We start from the raw sequence: 13942 nt of genomic DNA on the forward strand, positions 1-13942 counted from the left end.
TTGAAGAGTGTACCATTATTGGACCTTGAGTGTCTCTAATGCTTCAAAAAGCCTCAAAAGCTGAACTCTTTCAAATGGAGCATTCAAATAAAACCTAAAAAAGATTGATTTTTGTATCACTTGATTCGCATAAATATTAAAAATGATGAGATTCCCAACATATCATGTTTCCACAAAACGCCTCTCAACTGGCTCTCTTACCCTAGTGCTGGAGGCCTTTGATGGCTCTCAAGGATTGTTCAACTACCGTAGAGGCGGTAGCTCTTCCTTTTTCCTTAAGGATGTAATTTCTTTTTTGGGTAGAAATGCTCGCTAGAGTGAGCTATTTCATATAAAAAACCAAAAAATATATGTCACAAACTCATGCAAGGATATTGTCATGTGCATCAAACCGTTCATAAACTACCCATGTCCAAGAACACATTCTGGCTTTTCCAAGGAGCCACAACCTTGTGCATAGCTTAAAGCAAACAAAATATCAAAGCCATACTGGAGTAATCAGAGAGAGCATTGGGATGCCACCAACGCCACAAGCTTGCTACCATCCATGCCAATATCCGTAGTAACACCACCTCCCCATCCAGCTAAAACCTTGAAGCTCGAGGAAGAACCACCCTCCATATCAGCACCAATATAATCACGTCAAGGCCAACCATTTTGTATCCAAATGAGCCATAGAACCACCCATCAGCAAGAGAACATTGAGGAATCCATCGGTTGCCACAGATCAAGGCCATGCTACCGCCATCACCTAGTCCACCTCTGGATGTGTCCTTCTTATAGCAACGCACAAGATAACATGAATTGTTGTTTCTACTTTGAATACATAATGGAGGGGTGGATCCACTGTGTCCAAAAAGTGAGGGGTCGGTCGTGGAGAGTGAGCCCACACCACAATTGGGTACTAGCAAGGGGCCCACTTGGGTAACACCTTGCCCAACATGCCACAGACACCTATAGCTGATCTCGTCCTTGCTTCCACCACATGCAGTTCCCCCCATTGATCTCCCCTCCTATGAGCCTCTCTGCTCGCGTGACGAAGGGTGGGCACCAACTAACTTTATCGCAAGGGAGCCTAGCGCAATGCTAATATTGTTATAATGCATGGGCCGGTTTTTAAATTTTTGCTAGCCCCCCAAAAGTGCCTCTATTGGGCCTATGGGGGACTATTCTTAGAAGGAAGCAAAGTACTCCAAGAGGACCCAACACACCTCTATAGCATAGCCATATTACAATGTCTGTAGAAGGTTATGAGGGGCGCGTTGTGCCATCTTCTAATCAAAAAATCTAAAGGGAAAATTTCAAAACTATAGATAGTTGGAATTAACTAACCCTAGGGTTCTTTCAAGGCATTGTCTTTTGTGCGTCGAAAGTCTGCACTAGAGCAATAGATATGTCCCTCCAATGCATGTGTAGCTGCTTGTTTATGTGTTTTCATAGCACAAGATTGTGTTGCTCTAGTAGCCTTCCTCTCCCCCAAATCTCTCTCTCTCTCTCTCTCTCTCTCTCTCTCTCTCTCTCTCTAATGGATGTGTGAGGGAGTACATGTTTAAAAATGCTAGTGCCATTATCTATTGTAAGCTCTCTAGTTATTGATACACACATTCAAGGTTCTTCATGGATGTGTATGCATGTAAGGGATGGCAAGATCACAATGCAAAGCCAAGGAGTCTGTATTTGGTGCTACACGATCGGATGCTACACTTTCTCTCGGTGCGTTGCTCAAATCAAATAGAGCAAGATGGGAGGTGGAGAAGGATCTAGTAAAGCACGCCTTTGCAACGAACAATTGTATCATAACTTTTGCATATGGGACTCCTCACTTTGGTAGCATTGCTTTTTGGATTTATAGAGAAGTATAGCTATCATATAATTCCCCCCATCCCAAATACCAAGTGACATTTGGATGACTATTGGGGGACTAGAAAACTTCATACGTGTTGAGCATACACGGTAACACGACTTGCTAGCAACTGAAGATGTTAGAATTGAAAGAGAGAGAAAAAGAAGGGTCGTCGTAGTACTTGATAAATGGACAAACTTTCTTTAAGAATTCTAAATCTTGGGGGATCCTAAAAAATAGCCCCATATGAATTCTTGTTAATGCGGATTCCCCATGTCCTTATGTCTTCCACACATATTATAGGGCATCATGATTGTTGTTAATTTGAATTTCGGATGTTCACCATGTCAATTATGCTACAGTCATAGCATAAGGATCGTGATAAATTTTAAGTTGGAATGCTCACAATGTCCTCTCTTAAGTATACATGATCATCATTATTGTCCGTATGGCCAAAAAGAAATTTAATATCATCATTATTGTTGTCCCCATGATGTGGGAATGCCACCCTTTGATGTGCATATGACATAGTGGCTAGTGCCTCTTTTTCAATTTTATTATCTGAAATTAGCATTGCTTCCTTTCTCTCCGATTCGCAGTAAAAGTCTGATGCTAGACAATCTAGAATCGATCTCGAGTGGATGGAGAACGATTGCGTTGCTCTATTGTAGGCCACTCTACCACCATCATCTTGTTGAGCTCACACTCAATGCGGGAAGCAACTCTGAGCTTCTATTTAACAACAGAATTGTGGGCAAATTCGAGGTCAAAAGATCAATCAAGCAAGGCTGCCCACTTTCCCCTCTTCTGTTTGCCATTGGCTCTCATTTACTGGTTACAATGCTAGAAGACAATGCTGCAAGAGGGAGATTCAATGCATGTCCCTGCCTAACAACAACCAACTTCTAGCGAAGCTTTTTGCAGATGATTCCTCCCTTCCTCAAAGCCTACCCCCAAGTTGTTAGAAAGGCTCTAGAGATTGTGCAAACATTTGATGTAGCCTCAGTGTCGAAATGCAATACTGAAAAATCGAGATTGATTTCTCTTTTAAAAAACTATCCTTTCGATCCTTCTGTGTGGTGTGGATAGTCTCAAAGGGTACAATTTTTAGACACCTAGATGTGCCCCTGGGGATAGGGGTAACGCACAAACAAAGATTTGAATGGGTCTTGGACAAGGTGAGGAACAAGATGTGAAGGTGGGAGTATGTGTTGCTCCCCCTACCGACCAGAGTGAAAGTGATCAATTTGTATTTGCTCCCCTACATAGCCTTCAATAGCCCGATTCTAAAGGTAGCCAAGTGCCATTGGAAAGAGTTCCTAAAACTAGTCAAAAGATATCTACGAAAAAGTAACACCAAAGATACGGCACCATGGTAGTGGACACGGTGGGACATCATTGCGAGACCAATGGAGCAAGGACGCATTGGGTTTACCCGGCTATCCATGCATAGGCCCAATGTGCCAAATTTTGACGACAATTTTGAACAGAACTAGGCTTGGGCTATTATGGTAAAGGACATGATTGGGAAGGCTAAACTGCTCTCCCAAGATGGCCAATGGAAAAGACTGGAATTGCACGACAAGTTGATCGCCCATAGGTGGACCGGCCTCAAACTGGGAGGGACAATAGGCGAGCTCGTACAGAAGTGCAATAGTGCAACGGAAGCACTAGAGTGAACAATAAAGTTCTAAAACATCTGGCCCACTTCTGGGACAACAATAGCAGGAGCTAGAAAGATGTTGATCAATTGGCTTCTCAATTCAATCTAAACGGGATAGAAAGACTTTTGATAATCAGAGTTCTTGAAGGACATGTGGATGACTTGTCGGTGAATCATTTAGAGTTCAATTGGAAAGCCTGGCAATGGCCCAAGAACAAGCATTTTGGGAAACCAAAAACCAAGGACATTTATCTTTTGCTAATGCTCTCGACTGATTGGTTCCCCCCCTCAATAAGCAATGGGGAAAGTAGTGGCCAGAGGCAAGATGGAGGATGGTAATGTTGAACATATGGTCTCCACAATGGCCATGTCAATTAAGCTCTTTCTTCGGAAAGTTATATGGGGGGCTTTGCCAACAAGAGTGAAAGTTCAGGCCAGAGGGATTGGCTCATATAGATGCAAGGGTACAAAATGACTAGTGAGGACCTCCGTCCCTTGTTCAAGGATTGATTGAACCGTGGCTCGTTACTGCCACCTTTACCCTATTACAGCTTCATGCTCACACCGAGCCATGGAGCAACCATCACCCAAACATATAATAATCAACCATTGTCGGTACATGAAGGAGTAGGAAAATGGAACCATTAACCAAAAGAGAAGCAGAATTAAGGGGGGAGCCGCAAGCTCCATCATCATTTGTAGGGGCTCCAACAACCAACCACCGCCCGAGTGAACCTAAATCCGAGCCTGAGCAGAGTATCGAGATAGGCTATCATGGCAAGTCAAGCACCATCAAAGAGATCTATGACGACCGATGCCACCAAGGGGAGGACCCCTACCAAAAGTCCATCGCTTGTTGATCTCCATATGGTCACAACTCACAACTAGACATCATGGCCACCAGTTAACCCCATAAGAGAGGAGAGGAAGACGGTAGCCGTTGTTCCAAAGAAGAGGGGGAGGTCGAGGCAAGAGCGGCAAACATCAAGGCCGGCGATGTACGGCTCTTCGATTGCCCTGCCACAAGACAACATGGGCCTCTCTACCCCCTTGCACCTTGCAAGCCGCAAGTCCCCGATCAAAGCACTCCCTCGTAACTCTAGCAAACGTAAAATTATGGGGAAGGAGGTAGGTCAAATTGATTTCCTGCAATCACATGTCATTTTTGTTATGTTTTAATACGAAGTTGTACTCTCCATTATACACATTAGTATTGGGGAGAAACTTTTTTTAGAACCTTACACAATTCCTTTGGGTGAGTCTTCCAAAAGGAAATTTTGAATATTTTTCCGATATTTTCTTCAAAATCTAGGTGGGGATTTACCTTTCCCTTACTTGCTCTCAACCGGCTTTTTAATTTCAAAGCAGCACGACTGTAGGGTGATACACTTTTCTTGAACACTGGTACACACACAATCACAAATGTCGCATCTATACAAATAGATAACGGGGGAGCAAATTCCGCCCCGCCTTGCCACACATCAGCCTCTCTTGCATCCGTCGCTTGCAGCGTCCGAGAACACAATGGCGCAGAGAGAGAGAGAGAGAGAGAGAGAGAGAGAGAGAGAGAGAGAGAGGGGCGACGGAGCCGCCGACTGCACTAGTAGGTCCAATGGGCCTCAAGGTGAAATGTTCACATTTGGCATTCTAAAACATAATAAAAAGACATAAAATAAAAATAAAGGGACCCATTGACAAACTAAAACAAAATAATATTTCTTTCGTAAGAAAAGGCAGGTGTAATAAGCATAGGAAACAATAAAACAATATAATGAAATGGACTTTTATGAGGTCCTTAAATAAAAGGTCACAAATTAAAATATTTAGGAAAACTTCAATGAGACAATATTTCACATAATGGGATCAGACTCCTCTGAATGCACTCTCCAGTGTTCGGGAAAAATCATTTTCACAAACATACAAAAATCCCTCCAAGACAAATCTGAACCGGAAATTTTACATTACTAGCCAGTGTTTTTGCAAAATTACACTATTTTCCATGTATTTGAAGTGGAATTTTCTCCTTCTTGCACTCCCCTCAACCGGCTACTTTGATTTTGCAACCGGCTCAAGGCTAAGCTGAGGCACACTTTTCCCGAACACTGGCACTCTCTTACATTAGATTGACAATAAAATGTCTACCAGTGGATCTTTTGTATCTTTTGGATCCTCAAAACACATGCTGTGCTTTAGGCTTATTGTACATGCATTTATGACAGATATATAGCTCCCCACTCAGATATATAGCTCCCCACTCGCAATTGGGAGTATGGCCACGGGAAAAAAAAAAGACTCATTAGTTGAAGCTGTGCATACATCATCCCTGATGCCATTTTTTCAAGGTGACAAATAGAAACAGAATGGTATTTATTGTGATTACAACACATTGAACAAAAAAGTTGTTGTAAAAAGGTTTGATCTTCACCACAAACCGTAGGTGGGGCAAAGTCTCTTCTTCCTTTTTCCCATAGCTATGGCAGCTAGAGAAAGAAGCGTCTTACAACTAGGCCCATTTCTTGTGAGAGTTGTGTGGAATCAAATCTTTTACTAGTTTGTTAGTCTACCTTTAAATCCGTAGTGCGTTGGTCCAAAGGACGATTTTGTACTTCTTTTACAACTACGCCTACCTGTGTGACTGTATTATAAAGTCACCAATACATATACAATTTAGCCTCAAGCTCAGGCCGAACCTTGAGGGACAGGGGGTTACATCCAAGCTTAGTTACAAGTACCTAGTAGCTTATTATTGTGAACCTTTACAAAGCAGGGCTCGATCGGATGGCGAGGGTTGCTCGAAGCCAACCATCCGAGCTATGCCTCTTACTTACTAGTAACATATATTATCTCCTTGCTTTCTTTAACAATCTCTTGAGAAGCTAGCCACAAAGAGGTCTCTATCAAAGACACGATAGTTCCTGGTCTTTATTGAAGAAACAATATCTGCCAATTTGAGTACAAATTAGAAGTGCAAAACTTCAAAACTGTTTGCCACCAAGGCACAAATCCCTCTTGAAAAACCCTATCTTCCATGTCCTCTGTATCCATTTGCACGTCTTTCCTCTAAGGCCTCTGATAGCCGAGCATTCCAAGAAAAAGTGATCGAGGTCTTCGCTAGCCAATCTACACCCTGAACATCCATCGGGTCTGATACCACGCACTTGAATCTTGACGCCTGTCAGCAAGGTCCCCCCACCGTACCTTCCACAGAAATATCTTCATAAATTGAGGCCATTGTGGATCACAGATGTTCTTCGTGACCTCTACCCATCAAGCCTCCAACCATTGCTTCTTCCACTGCTTGTTTAAAGGGGCGAACCAATCAGCCTCATAAATTAACACTTGGTAGATGTACTTCGTATAGGGTTTAGAGAAACGGCTACTCATGGGCCATTTCCAAGCTTTCCACTCAAAAATAGATTCATAAATCGGCATCGGAACAAGGCCCATGCCTTCTACAACCATGTTGACAAGTATCTTCTCAATGCCATTGAGTTGAAACTGGGCAACCACTTGGTCAGAGGATTTTCAGTACTTGCTATTTCTATCCCAAAAGTGGCACAGTCGTTGGAGTCTTGTATTGTTCATCCTTCTTGCAATTTCTCTCCAATAAGTGTTCAAAATAACCCTAACAACTTTAGACAGCTAGCGGGACCAGCGAAAGTATCTGGTTAATTCACCCCATTCCAGTGCCCATGTTGCTTTGTTGCACTTTCTCACAAGCTCTCTCGTGTTGCCACTTAGTCTTAAGAAAGCCCACTCGGGGTTAAAAGTTTGTCGTACCCCTTGATCCCTTTCCATTGACCACCTTCAAAGCAAAGTTTTGCCTTTTCAATCATATCCTTGGCCATGATAGCCCAAGAATGGTCTTGATTTGCTATTGAGACCACAAAATTGGCACACACGGCCTCAACATGAACAACAGGGTTGAGAATTTCAAGATCCCCTTGGACCAACGGACGAGTGATACCTTCCCATTTTTCCCATTTCCAGGGTGTTGTTCCTCCATAAGAATCTTTTAACTGGTTTCAAAAACTCCTTCTAGTTACATTTGGCTATTTCAAGATCTAGCTCGTGAAGGAGATATAAGGAAGCATCAATAAATTGATCACTCTGACCCACCTTTGGAAGGGAAGCAATACATACTCCCACCTTCTCATTTTCCTCTGAATCTTCTCAAGAACCCAGTAGAATCTTTGCTTGTGGGTAACATTTACCCTAAGGGGACCCCTATATGCCTAAAAAATCCTACCTTTAGACACAATCTCTGCTAACTAGACCAATGGGTCATATGAGTTGTTTTTTGTCAGGGAGATTAGTCTAGACTTCTCAATATTACACTTTGACCTAGAAGCAACAACAAATGTCTACACAATCTCAAGGGCCTTACTGAGCACCTGAGGGCAGGCTTTCAAGAAGAGGAGGGAGTCGTCATGTAAACATCTTGGCCAGGAGCTAGTTGTTACCGGAAAAAGTTAACCCTTGTATTTTTCCTTGCTCAACATCATCTTTAAGCATCATTGTTAGAGGATGAGACCCAATAGCAAAGAGAAGAGGGGCCAGGGGGCATCCTTGCTTGATCGATCTTTGTCTTCAAAGGAGCCCACAATTCTATCATTAAATAAGAGCTGAGATTGGCTATCATCACCCAGAGTGTGTACAAGCTGACAGAGGCGCTGCCCAAAACCTAGTGATTTCATGACATCTTCAATGAAGGACGTTGAGTCCAAGTCACCTTAGACTCCAAGTATGAAGTTTGGAAAGCCTTAGGGTGAAATTCTAACTTGCCACAAAATTTCTAATTTTTTAGCAGGTTTTGGGAGCAGCGTGGCAGAACCTCGAAAGCATTGTGCTAAGGTTTTGCACAAGAGGTGAAAGTTTTAAAGACCAAAGGATGACCTTTATTTTCACCAAATATTATCCTAATTTAGTATGTCCTAAATAGCACGTAGACTGTAGCCATGTGTCAGCTTCATAAGCCTCCAAGGTTTGTGCAAAGGTCTTGCACCCAAGCTAATTAATAAAAGGGTAACTTTATGGTTTTTATAAATGAAAGAGAAAAGCTAAAGACTAAGGTTAGATCATCCCTTCTTCATTTAGTAAGTTGACTCTAGTCTTGGTTTACTAAGCCACATGTCCAAAGTAGCCTACAATTTATTTGAGTGAACAAGTATGTGTGAGTGTGTGTGGTGTTTCCACTTGCCAAGATGAGTCCCAAGAAGGGGGGGGGGGGGGGGGGGGGGGGGGGGGGATGAGTTTTATCATGCAATACAAGAGGGCTGGAAAAGTGTCAAAGCATGCTTGAGTTGCATTATGAGGTGTTCCCACCTTATTAATCACGTGTATGGCATTCTAACTCAAGACTAGATGCACACTTGCATAGCTATATAAGAGAAGGATCGTTGGATTTTGTAACATTTAATGGCCTAATAACTTATGTGTAGCGGAAATTAGCATGAACATAGTGGGCATTTCATTAGAGTAGATTCCTAATGAGAATTACAAGAGTGCTTGGGTGGAGAGAGCAACAAAAAGCATAACACCTAGTTAGATAGCATCGACAATACTTTCAAAAGAGAGAGCAATTAAGCTATTGACAACAGTTGAGGACCGGATTTTCATGGAGCCGGTCCCCCCTCCAAAAGGCTTTGTATTATGGTTTCTCCCATCAAGAGAGACATTGTACAATACAATTCTTTGTGTTCCTTCAAGACTAGCTAGTGCAATGAAGATGGAAACTTCATGCACTAAGCAAAACACTTAACAAACACAACTTGAATTATCCCCGTTCTCAAACCCAAGACCTCACGCACCTTCGAAGATGGTGAGAGCTAGCAGGGTATGAGAGTAGATTGAGAGGAAGAAGGAGTATCTTACGAGAAAGATGTACATCTCCTCACATAATCACTCATATTTAGCATAGCTTAGCTTAGTAATTAGCTTGGTAGAGGAGATGAGCATGCATTGAAGCTTGGCTCTTGGTTGGATTTTCATCCACATGCCAAGAGAGTGTTGATGTAGGCTTCTATCTCACAAGCTTGGAGTAGGTGATGAGTTCTCCATTAAAGCTTGGGAAGAGATAGTCTTCTCTTTCTTCACACATGAGCTTGTGTGAGTGTGTGTGTGTGATAATGCCTTGCAAAAATCAGCCCCCTCTCTCTCTCTTGGGCGAGCCCTCTTGCTAAATGCTCTTCCTGAAGCCTCATTGGCCCTCCCCAAGTCAAGCCAATTACAATTAAGCAGCATAAGTGATAGCCTTCTGATATGTGTCCCCCTTTCCCCTTTTGTGACAGCTTTAGGTAATTAAATAATTAAACTAAACTCTTATTGGACCCCTTTGCCTCCTGGCCAATAGGAATCAGGCAAGCCATGGGGCTTCTGAATGCTCATTGGACCCCTTGGGAGACTGCCCAATAGTCTTCTAGGAGACTTAATTCTCATTGGTTTCTTTTATTAAATGTTTTTAAATTAATTAAACTAGATTTAATCTAGCTTAATTTTCATTGGTCCACTTCAAGGGTCATCCAATAGAAATTGGGCACACCTTGTGGGCATCTGGCCTAGGGAGCTGACATGTGTCCCTCATTCCCTTTGTGTAAAGGGAGCCTGTGTGTGTGTGTGTGTGTGGCTTTCTCTCTCATCCCCTACCTTTAGGGCTCGCCCCCTCCCATGTAGGGATGTGCAAAGACTTTTAGGGCACACACAAAGCATCCAATTTTCCCTAGGGTTGACCTTTGGACACAACCTTTGAATTTTGGAACCTTAGCATTTTGGAAGTCTTAATGGGCTGAACCTTAGGGTCTTTTTTGCCCGTTGTTGCGCATGGCTCTTTTGCAGATGGCCCCCCCTTTGGATCCCTATTTTCCCTCCTTTGGATCCCTACTGTGGCCGGTCTGCTAGCTTAACCAATATTCTAGCTTTTTCTCCCCTGGCCTTCCCCACATTAAATGATCAGTTTAATATGAGAAAATCATTTAGGAGAATTAGATATTGATTATTATGACATTACCTCTCTCTTGAAATCATAGTCGTCCTCGACTATGGTGTAGAGAAGATAAAGCATGTTCATGAGTCCTTTTCTTAGCGGGTAGAGGATCCCTATGTTACCCTACGACATCATTCCACAATGGATGACTAGTCCATTTGGCGCTTGAGAGCCTGAGGCTGCCGCAAGCATGTCTGCACATTAGTCCTATCAATCTTCCATAGTAGAGTGACAAGCTCTACTTGGTGTTTGGGAGACGTCGTCTCCGCAAACTTGATCTAAGCATGCATACTACTTCATTTTTGTGCACAAATAAAGAAAAAGAGAGTCTTATAAGACAAAAATTTTGTTCATTTTTAACATTTTGTACATTTGCTTACTCTTGGGAAGCATTGTAAGCATTGACAAGGTTTAGGTTATCATTTAATTGTATGCCTTGCATCCATCTAGCATCTTCAAAAGGATAATTCTTAAACTTAATAAGATATCGTCGGATAGTCTTACCGCCTCTTAGTACCTTGTCTTCATGTCGGAGAATGGACTCGGGCTGCAGCACCTCTTCTTGGTCCTCGATCTCCGGTGGGTCTTCAATAGTTGGTTCTTGAGGTGGCTCTCCTTTGTAAGGCTTTAATAGGATCACATGAAAAGCATTGTGTATGAGCCAATGATTGGGCAACTTGAGTTGATAGGCCATCTCATTGATTGGCCTAAGAATCTGAAAGGGACCATAGTACCTTTTTGCTAGTTTAGCATAGTACTTTTGGTGACCCGTAGGATTCTTGCCCGTTGTGTGCCTTAATCGAGCCTTGGAAAACTTTAACAAGACCCAATCGTTTTCTTTAAAGGCTTGGGCTCTTCTGTGCTTGTCAGCAGCAGCCTTTTGCCTTTGCTGTGAGATAGAGATAGCATCCTTAATCTTTTGGAAAGATTCTTGTAGGTCTCGGCTATACTCATCTGCAGCGAAGATCTTCCCATGTACCTTAAGTAGCAAGGGACTTTTTTATCTTCCCTCAATTACCTCGAAAGGTGCTTTTCCTGTGGAAGTATGTACAGTGTTATTGTAAGCATACTCCACTAAGGGTAAGTACTTCTCCCATTGGGATCTTTGATCTACTTCCATTACATAGGCTTTTAGTAGATCAAGAATGGTTAGGTTAGCTATTTCACTTTGGCCATCAGTTTGTGGATGATAGGCCGAAGAGAAGTTTAGCCTTGTTCCTAAATTCTCAAAGAGACCCTTCCAAAAATTACTGGTCATTCTAGGATCTCTATCCGACACTATGGACATGGGCAATCGATGGTACTTGAAAATTTGTGAAATAAAGAGGGTTGCCATTTGATGGGCTTTGATAGTCTTTTTGACAGGTATAAAATGAGCTTGTTTACTAAACCTGTCTACTATCATCCATATTCCCGTATTCCCATGGATAGACTTAGGCAATCCAAAGATAAAATCCATGGATATGCTCTCCCATGGTGAATTAGGGATTGGCAAGGGTTGAAGCAATCCAAGTTGCTTCCCTCTATCAAATTTTGTCTTTTGGCATACCACACATTTGGAAACATACTCTTGTATGCTCACTTTCATGGTAGGCCAATAGAAATATGTTTCAATTCCGTTTAAGGTAGACTGAATCCCTCTATGCCCCGCATAAGGTGGAGCATGAGATTCATACATTACTTTCTATTGCCATAGAGAAGATAACCATCTTGTAAAGTAAATGGTTCTTCTTTCTTCCCTAATGCAAGGGCTGAAATCACATCTCTAAAATCGGGATCAATAGCATACTCATCTATCATTGAAGATAGATCATTGTGAGTTGCTATGGAAACCGCATTCACTCTCGGCCGTCTTGAGAGTGCATCAGCTACTTGATTATGCTTGCCAGCAATGTGAGCAATATGAAAATGAAATTGCGAAAGGAAATTTGCCCACCTCATTTGTTTGTCGGAGAGCTTGGTCTGTGTCATGAAGTACTTAAGAATTTGGTGATCTGTTTGCAGAATGAAAGGAGTCCCCAATAAATAGTGCTTCCATGAGTCTAAGGCATGTAGAACTGCAAGGAGTTCTTTTTCGTATATGCCTAGAGCTTGCTCAACAGGGTCGAGCCTTCGACTCTCATAGCCTATGGCGTGCCCTTCTTGGAGCAAAACAGCTCCAAGGCAATCACCACAAGCATCGCATTGGACCTCAAATGGTTTTGAGAGATCCGGTAGTGTAAGCACAGGTTGAGAGATAAGCTTTTCTTTAAGCTTTTCGAAAGCATTGTTCTCCTTAGCAGACCATGTATACCTAACACTTTTCTTTGTTAGGTCATGTAATGGTCCCGCAATTTGTGAGAACTTTTCTATGAAGCGTCTATAGTATGCACACATACCTATGAAGCTTCTTAGTTCATGTAGATTCCTTGGTTTAGGCCATCCTTTTATTACCTCTAACTTGGATGGATCCATTTGGATGCCATCTTGAGAGATAATGTGACCTAAATACTGAATCTCTTGCAAGAAAATTTCACTTTTCTTTCGATTAACATAAAGTTTATTCTCTCTTAAAACTTGAAATATTACCTGGAGGTGTTGCTTGTGTTCCTCCAATGAATTAGAGTAGATGATAATATCATCAAAGAACACTCTAGTGAAGGTTCGATGAGGCCTGAACAGCTTCTCCATCAAGCGGTTGAATGTGGCTGGTGCATTGGTCAAGCCAAAAGGCATGACGATGTATTCGTAAAGATCAAATGTAGTACGAAATGCGGTCTTTACAATGTCTTGATCAACTATCCTTATTTGATGATAGCCACTTTTTAGGTCAACCCTACTGAAGTAGGTCGATCCTTGTAGCTTATCAAATAGGTCTTCTACCCGTGGAACGGGAAACCTATTCTTGATAGTGATCCTATTTAGTGCTCTATAGTCGACACACATACGATATGTGCCGTCTTTCTTTTGCACTAATAGCACAGGTGAGCAAAATGGAGATGAGCTTGGCCTAACCATACCCTTCTCAACTAACTCATGCACTGGCTGCATAATCTCCTCTTGTTGAGCTTGAGAAACTCTATAAGGAGGTTTATTAGGCGGTGAACTTCCTGGAAGAAGTTCAATTGCATGGTCATCATTACCTCGTTTAGGAGGTAGCTCACAAGGGATGCCGTCAATAAAAACATCTTGAAACCCCTTGAGAAAATTGGATAACTCTAATTCCTTTTGGTTGCTTTTATTTTCTTTTGCTAAAGCATTAGGTTCATTTTGAGAGTCTTTAACAAAAATCATGTACACGGAAATAGAGCTCTTTATTGACTTGTTGAAAGCTGGTGTATGTACAATGGGGATGGTGTTACCCATTTCCTTAGCATCTATATACATGTCTTTTTCCCTGAACTTAAAGGAGATTCTCCTTTCAGGAAATTTAACATCAGCAGCCAGGCGGTCAAACCATGGTGCCCCTAGGATT

Source organism: Adiantum capillus-veneris, chromosome 27 (genome assembly GCF_014529385.1).
Source record: "Adiantum capillus-veneris isolate H3 chromosome 27, ASM1452938v2, whole genome shotgun sequence".
Classification (NCBI taxonomy): Eukaryota; Viridiplantae; Streptophyta; class Polypodiopsida; order Polypodiales; family Pteridaceae; genus Adiantum; species Adiantum capillus-veneris.